Source organism: Synchiropus splendidus, chromosome 9 (genome assembly GCF_027744825.2).
Source record: "Synchiropus splendidus isolate RoL2022-P1 chromosome 9, RoL_Sspl_1.0, whole genome shotgun sequence".
Classification (NCBI taxonomy): domain Eukaryota; kingdom Metazoa; phylum Chordata; class Actinopteri; order Syngnathiformes; family Callionymidae; genus Synchiropus; species Synchiropus splendidus.
Window position 1 is genome coordinate 10,160,268 of NC_071342.1, and position 9,462 is coordinate 10,169,729.

Sequence of the window (9,462 nt, forward strand, 5' to 3'; positions counted from 1 at the left end):
GGTTGTGGATCCATACATGACATTTTAAATGAGATAAAATAAACTAACTGTTTAATGAGGAAGTTTGTTACAGTTTGTTTTATTACTGGGAAGTGCCCACATTATTAGATGTTTAAATCTCTGGCTCAGAATGTGTCAAGAATTTGATGTTTTACCTCCTGGCCTCAGAAGCCAGTTCCAAGAATATTCATAGAACTTTGCACTTCAAGTTTGTAACATATAGGCATTAGAAGGTGAATGAGCATATTGATATGGAGATCTGTATTTTAAACCTAGTGGAACGGGTGGTGATTTGGCATTCTATTTTTATGCTGTGATTTAAATCAAACTACGGCCGAAATAATTAAAGTTATCAAATGTAGATTTTGGTCATTTAGCCCAAGTTCCCATTTCATTTCACCAGCATGCTTCATGCTATCCGGAACGTTGGAACTTGTCCATCAATCATTCTGATCTCTTGCCTCTAATCCAGCCATCAAATCAACCCAAGCTTCTTGTATAACTAAGTTCCTCACTCCTGCCTTTATCTGATCCTCAGACTTAGCCAGCAAAAGGATTGAAAGACTTCAACTTAAAATGGTTTATATAATGACAGCTGTCTAAGTGTTGCGCCATTTCCTATATGAACACAGCAACAAAAAAGCAACCATCTGACAGCTGATTTAACTGTGATGGCGGAGGCTTCAAATCCTGGTTATAAATGGTTGCCTCTTTGTTTTCGCTTCCAAGGAGATATGTGGACTGCAGCAGGCATGTCGGGTCATTAATCTGACGATCATGAATTCAGTTGAAAGCAGCACTGTGAGGCTCAAAGTGTTTACACAAATTGAGCCTACTTGATTTGACATTATGAAATGAAAACCTTCATGAATAAATCGGTCCACTAAAACATGTCAGTTAGTGCACAAATTGCATTGAAAGCAAGTGAAACACAAATTAAAACTCTTATTTTTGTGGTTGATTTTTCAACTACAAGTCTTTTGCTGGCATGAAACTTAAGTTGAGCAATGATGGACTAAGCACATAGAACACAGAATTTAAGTTTTCTGCAGCAGTGTGTTTATATAAATGGCTGCTCAGTTGTACTTTTTTTTTTCTTTTTCGTAATTTGTTGACTATTATCTTGTGGAGGAGCCACACAGGCTCATCTTAGCCTCTGCTGCCCTTTTCTCTGCCTGTCTGAAATCACCCGGCGTCTCTTCCTCTCCACAGAATGCTGTAATCATGCCTCGCCTTGCCCTCCGCTCTTCAAATACGAGAGCACTTGAAAGGCTGATTTCCTGCTCCTCACTGGGTGCAGGTTTCTTTTGTTGGCTGAGGAGCCGGGTCAAAACAATAATTGTTAGCAAATTGTGCCTAGAAATACACAACACTCCTTTCATTTACATGTCATCCTGCTAAGTCTCTCCAAACCTCTCCACCATGTTTATATTCTGACTGTACAATAGAAGTGTTTGTGGTTGGGTGGTTGGACCAACAAATGAAATGGGCTCCTCCTTGTCAATTATATACGTAATACAAATAAATCCATGTGATATGATCCATGGGTCAAGCTGATCCTCAATGGGATTAGCGTCATTAGCAGACTGTTTACTATTCTACAGAGGACCCCTGACTCTTCTCTCTCTTCTGCTTAGACTCAACCTCTCTTTGTCTCTGTCTATCTCTCTTCCTTACACTGTCTATTCTTGCTCTGATCCCTAATCAACGCGATGGCCTAGAAGTGCCTTGGGGCTGAATACAAATGAGTGCAGCTGCCCAGTGCGGATTACTACCACACACAAGCTTGTGGAGAAAGTTCACACACACTTGTCCACAAACACATTATCGCTGTTTATTTTGATGAGTTGCCATCTCTGACAGAGTTGCAGCAATGTGGTTTAAGAGTGAATTCTAATAAATGGGTTTCTCAGTGATGAGATTGGTTATATTCAGACACGACCTTCGACTGAGAGCTTCATTGTGCTTATGAATGAAATGTGAGTTGAGTTGCAGCCTTCCGTGAAACTATGGCAAAGCATTTACAAAGCTACATGGTGGAAGGGGTTGTTATTTATGACCTTCATGATGTACACAGTTGTAGGACAAATTGTGCTGCCTTTGTTCAGCATTTCCATTGGGCCATGTGTTTCAAAGCGCTGAAGTTAAAAGCAGAATCACTAGTGGTGTTGGAGTAGATGGTGTTCCAGATGTGCCCCAGCAAGTGGATCATAGTTTGCAACGATGTTCTAGGGACTGTAGAAGAATTGGCACTATGAAGGTGACATAAAGGGTCAACAGTCGTCCAAGTACTCTGTCATGTACCCATGTACATGTAAAGAATACAAACTGTCTAAGGCACCTATTGCCATCACCTGTGTGGAAATGAAAACAATCCTGTGTCAATGTATTAATATTGATTTTTTTATGATTCATTTGTGCAAAATGCGGATGAGGATCATTCTTTGATCTGGCTTACAAACTGACTAGAGTGAGCCTTTCCCCTTTCAGAGTCCCTCCCGCTGGTCTACTGACACCTGGTGGACATCTAGCAGTTCGTTTGTTTATACTTCGCAAAATGAATGTTTTTCTAAATGTGTACATGACGTGAACTAAAGAAGTCCCTGCAGTTAGAATGAGCTTTGTGTTCAGGCATACACAGAAGAGTAAGCTTTTCTTTGTGTGCTTCTTTCTTGAATTGTTGGCCTTGTTAGCCTCTAATATCCATGTGTTTCTGAGCTCTGGTGAGATAAAGAATCCTATACGATAATGATCATTGAGGTTAAACTGGCTCGAGTGAGAAGCCAGTCCGTTTGCAGCAATAGAAATGTTGCACTGCCATCTAGCGGCAGCACCATTTCTCGAACGAACGGTTGTCGAGGAACTTGACATGTACGGTACAGCTGGGTATTTTAGTGCCTAATACTTATTGTTACTTGTGCTTTTTATATACTTTTTTTTAAAATATACTTATGCACCTGCCTCTGCCGCTGAGACAGCTGCATCAATACTGAGCAAGCACTTCATTTTGCCTGTTTTAATTTAATTTCTTAATTTAAAGTGCTGCAGTCAACAGTGTAATTTTAATAGTCACGTACAAAATGGGCAACCATCGACATCAATGCAGTGGCTTAAATCTACAAATAAAAACATCAGTGTCAGTAGCCATCGAAAAATCCTTGAAAATAAAAATATCAAAAATACAATGATGGTCATTTAGCATTTTTAATCGTCATAATAATGTCACTATTTTGGCAACCTCTTTGAAAGTAGAGTAGAGAATGGGACTACAAAAATGGCCAAAAAAGATGGCAAAAAGAAGTGCAACACACACACAGAGGTTGGCGCTTTTTACCGTCACATTTCACAAACAGTAGTCATTTTATTGATTCCAAAAATATGTTTCTTCACTCCAATGAAGGCTTAATGAGACTGTCCACTATGAAATGTGAGAGTTTGGTCGAAAGCGCTGAGCTTTGGCAGTAAGAAAGTCAAGTAAGAAACTCAAAAATGCATGGCTTTCCCTCCCAACTCAAAGCACGCTTCCTCGTCTTTCAAGCGGTGGTGCTTGTTGTCCAGGGCCACGATCCATGCTTAGGTTACATGCTTACTACTGCTGACGTCAATCGGGCCTGGCGATTACAGGGACTGTAGGCTCATTTTTCAGAGTGAATTGCTCACTACTACATTATCACTCACTTTCTTCATGGGGCTCAGATTCTCATCCCTGTAAATTCCAGGTGTTTGGGGTTCCACTCATGGACCACCTTTAACTAACTAAAATGTCAACACGGCTCCATGCACGTGCTGTTGTCACAAGCGGCAACGCTATTGAAACGACATAAAGGGATTGATGGAGTGTGAGAGCTGTATGCCGAGGTCACCCTGGGAACTCCAGGTTACATGCAGTTCTGACTTCCTTACTAGGACTGATATTGAAGAAAGAGTTCAGCTGGAAGAAGTCATTTAACAAAGCAAGGACGATCTTCTCCCTGAGCTGGCAGAGTGAAGGCCACGACCTATGTTTGCATCCAGCCTCTTCCTCATCTTCATCATCTGCCCCGCCACTTCCCTCCTTCTGCTGCACGGCTCGGCCCCGAGCTCCTGGTTACACATCGATCCCACTCAAGGGAACACGCGATTGGAATTTTGTTTTCCTTCATGGAAAGATGCACTTGAATGGAGAGTTCAGAGACACAGTGAAATATCAGACTGCGAGGAATAACAAACTATCCTGGGACAAGCATGTATATTTTTGTTTTTGGAAGGACCTTTGCGTCACTTTTGAACTTCATGTCAGACAGCAATCTCTTAGCTGCCAGTGATTTGTGCCCCTTCTGCTCTGACCACTTATCCTGTCTACCACAATAGTAGGCTTCAAATTGGTTATTTTTATCATATATTTTTTGTATTCAAATTTGAGTTAAGTCTCAGTCTATATGTCAAATTACATTAGATTAGATTACAAGGAAATAAATGATTTGATTGAAATACTTACAGTTAATGTGTTTGGTAGAATATTTTTTGAATGCATTTCATGAGTATATATCTCTACAGTAAATGAAAGGCACTTGTTTTTGTTTTTTTGTTTTTTTTTTGATATCATGACATGAGCAATAATAAACTGTTCTGTAATATACTTGAAATATTCAGATGTTTTATATATCTGATAATTGACCATGATACATTTTGCTTTTCAGCAACTCATCTCTGTAGCTGTGCTTATACATGCAAACATAGTTGTTTTTAATTAATTTGGAATTTATTTACTATTTTTATGTTATATATTTATTAGTTGTTTGTTTTTATATGTACTGTTTAGATGCCTTCAAGCCAAACTACATTATTAGTATTTTATTACAGCTAGATTAAATCCTTCAACAAATGAAGAGTGATGATCATCACACTTGGTTTAATGAATCTTAATTTTATTTTGTACATAATGACAATAACGACAACAATAACAACCATGATATTAATATATTATTAGTAGTAGTAGTAGTAGTAGCAGCAGTAGTAGTATTAGTATTTTCATCAATTCCTGTGATCAACTCTGACCACATATAAATCTATTCTGTTGCCATCATTTGATGATACACATTGATGTTTCCTCTTTCTAGAAAAAAATGGGGGAATAAAGCAGCAAAGGGGTTAAATCACTCTTCCATGTGTGAATCCTGTCAATGATTCATTTATTAATTTTCTTTCTGCTGGCCTGTGCTGACTGTTTCCAAGTGTCCTCTTGACAAACACACGTGGCTGTTCTTCTGTGTGTACGTATGATGTCCTCATCAAATGACTCTTAGCATAACTTTGCATCCGAGAGTGTGTCTGTGTGTGTCGTGGTGTTGGCCTGGTGCGGTGTGATCTAACAGTAGACGACAAGCAAGTTTGAAGCCTCTCTCTGGGGTCATGTGAGTGTGTGTGTGAGCGTGCGTGTGTATTTGTGTGTGTCCTGCTCCAGTGGTGTGGGCTAATTGGGAGCTCAGCAGGGCAGGCAGCAGGTCCTCTGCAGTGCTCCGTCGACCCAGACACAGGTTCTGCCCACTGGAACACACACACACACGCACACACACAGAGGAGCCGTCTGGTCCGTTAGCCTTTCTACATTTAACATGAGTCCAGTCTGCAGCCTCTTCACTTATTCATCCCTCTCCTCTTCTGCCACCTCTTGCCAGCACTAACCTGAAACGACAGCTGCTCTGCGGCCGATAGAGAGCCGTCCGCCTCCACCATCTCCCTGGACATCAGAATCATACAGCAGAGGAGAGGATGCTGCGGCATGTGTGGGATCAATGCTGTGTCCACTGATGTGTGAATGTGATATTTACCTGGACAGGCTGGGGGCCTGGAGATGAGACCCCTGACACACACACACACACACACACACACACACACACACACACACACACACACACACACACACACACACACACACACACAACACACAGGAGGGAATGAACAGAATGCACATCTTCACTACATCACTTCACCATCAAATGTTGAATAAAAATGGAAATGTTCCACCAAAAATGATCGATGGAAATGTCTGTATATTTGGGAAAGAATTTACAATGAATCGATCTGAATTGGATAGAATGTGCTCACCTTAAATGTGTCGCACAGACCAAGAGGCTACAGCCAAAGGTAATCATTTGATCATGCATGGTCTGTGAGTGTTAATGAGCGGATGTTTGTGTCTCTCACCTATTCATTACCCTCCTGTGTTTCTTTTGCTCCTCCTGTGTTTCTGGCGAAGTTGCTGATGAAGTCTGAATAAATTTGGTTTGACTTGACTTTTTTTTTGCGCAGTCAGCTTCTCATTTTTTAAATCCTGTGCTTTGCTGCATGCATGCTAAATGTTTTTATTTTGTCAGAGGACAAAGCTTTGCGTTTTTGTGTGGTTAATTTGTTACAAAGATGAAAATACATTTAGTTAGTTTGAATGATTTATCATCTCTGTGTTCTTTATTCTTTGTTGTGTCTTGATTCTTTTTGTCTTTTTCTCTCACAATAAAACATCAGTCGTGGTATATCTTTGATGTCAGTTACTTACAGCTTGTCTGACAGCCAACATATGATCTTGAGACAGCGTGACAGCTGTCTTCACGCCCCTCTCACCGACACACACGCACCGCGAACGACAGCTTCACCACCCTCCGACAGACCCGGCGCGACCACCTGCAGCCACCTTGCCTGCAGAATCAAGACATGGATGTGTTGATGAAAAACAGAAATTGGGCTTGTGTGGCTCGAGGTCAGACAGGAGACAGATACAGTGATGGACAAGGCACCAAAGGGCTGGCGGATGGATGGGTGGATGTCAAAGGTGGGGAGGGAGGATCTAAAAAGTCACAATAAGAATAATAAAGAAAACCTCTGAAATACGATGTTGACTGAATCATCATCCTCTTCTATTTCGCCCCAGGCCAGCCATATATAAGCATCCTGCCCCCCGTCTTCTTCTCCCTGAGGCAACGCGGACCCTCGAGCAGAAGACTTGGGGCTGTTGAGGAGAAATAATAGATGAGTACAGTTGTGGCACCTCCATTGGTGCGCGATCGTGACAGTAGCCCTTGCGCAGCCCCAAACACCCGATCATTAATGACAAAAAAAACATATTTCACATCATATCTTGTGTTTCACAGGAACATCACAGATGAGTAAACTCCAGCTGTCTCCGGTGTTGTTGATCTCAGCCTTAATCTGCCTATTGTTGTTGACATTTAGTCAAGGATTGGCATCCAAGATGGACATGACTTGGTGTGTATCTGTGATGGAGAAGTACCACCTAAAGAGTCAAGGGAGTGTCTATCATACATTGATACATTGAAGATGATTGAGTTTGAAATGCTAATATCAGAAGTTAACAACTCTGCAACGTGCACATTACCAGTTCAGTCTTTTTTCTTTTTTTCATACGCAGGACATGCGTCCTTAATACTCCTTAACCGCCTGAGACCTAAGCTTTTGTCTCTGGTGCATTTATTTATGTATTTTTTCCTCCATGCTTTGAGTGGTTTTGGTGAACTTAAATATTATGACTGGAAGCGAGTCAAATTTCAATCATATATATCAAACAAGAGGCTTCACTTAAGCAATTCATTCAAACCAATTCTTTTTGTGAAATTTGGATAGAATGTAAAAAATCAAAACAATGAAATGTCATGAAAAATGGGTCAGCATGTTTAAATTCGTACATCTTCAGCTAACCACCTCTTAGTCCTGTTGAGGGTGTGGGGAGTGCTGGAGCCTATCCCAGCAGTCAATAGGCGAGAGGCAGGAACACACCCTGGACAGGTCCCCAGTCCATCGCAGGGCACACGCATACGCAGACCTAGGGGCAATTTTAGAATGCCCAATTAACCGACGTAGCATGTCTTTGGAGTGTGGGAGGAAACCGGAGTACCTGGAGAAAACCCACTCGGACCCGGATTGAACATGCAAGCTCCATGCAGAAAGGCCACTGGTCCGAGCCAGGAATCGAACCTTCTTGATTTGTGATTCTGCTCTGACATTTTTCTTCTGCAACTGTCGGCAAACTGTGGCCGTCTTACTGGAGTCTTTCTGAAACAAAACTGAGACTTTGCAAATGAGTGTTCAACGGGGCCTCTGCCACGTATAAACTAGTCTGGCGGTGCGGCAAGGCTTATATGAGAGCCACCGCAACATCAAAATCTGATCTCTTTGTAATGATGAAATTTCACATGACCAAACATATTAAATGAAGTGGGAGCATCAAAGAGGCGGTCTAGAACGTGCCAGTTTTCGTGTGTTATTTGAGGAACAATCCCGGAAGAAACATCACATGATGACTATAGTCCGGCCGGACACATGAGGAGACAGACCGCTGCTGTTTGGGGACAGATTTACATCTCCAGATTAAAGACTGGCGTTTATGCTGTCACCAGTTCAGTGAGTGATAAAACATTCCCCTCTGTTTCTCTATCACTTCGTTTTTTTGTTTAATATATATTTTGGTGAGGAGGGGAGGTGTGCATCACACAGTGTGTATCACTATAATGACTTCACTTTGAGCACAAATACAAATTAAAACTTTTGGATCATTTGATGTGTCTCACTTCCGGTTGTAAATTATTAATCACAAAATAGCTGTTTAAAGCTGTGAAGTCAAACACAAAATTAGCCCTGGCCTTAGCTCAGGGAGGCCACACGCTCTTATTATAGCCTCCTTTCTCCAAAACCCACGCCCAGACGCCCCGTGCTGTGCTGCAGGGCAGGTTCACTGCGAGTCTTTTCCCAAAGCAGAGGTGAAGTGTCCCGATCGACTAACGTCAGCGTCACAGCCAGAGCACCAGCACTGTCAAACACACTAACACACAACCTTTATCACCAAACACTAACAGGGTCAGAACGTCTGGCTAGGTGGAGGCCCAGACTGCCGAAAATCACCAGTGAAATTTTGGTGGTCCTGCACGTATCTTGATGTGAATGCAGTCTGACACAAGAAATTTGGGGAAAATCTGGGGTCATAAAAATGAGGAAACAAATCAAACTGCATGGTGACTAACTACTTTAAGGCAACGTGCTGTATTCATTTCATTACCATCATTAGTTTAAAATAAAATGTTGGCGTAAAATTGAAAAAAAGAAATTATTTATTAAACATAATGTAGGATTTGTTTAATGAATTTGTTGAATTTCATTAATCTAGTAAGTCACTGCTGAGCTTTTAATTTATTTTAATATTAATCATTAATTTTATTTATTACTGAATAGGTCACTGTTATTTACTCACATTCATTTGTGGAAATAAATATCAAATATTACACATATTTATTTTAAAGTATTTATTGAAAGAGTTTGAAGTGACAAAATATCTCCAAAACTTGGGACTTTGCTAGCATGTTTCACTTTATTGACGGCTTGTTGCATTGATAACCAAATGAAGACATATTTGATTGTATGTATCGCACTGCTCACATTTTACATCTATACAGCCTGGAGATCTGCTCTCAGGTA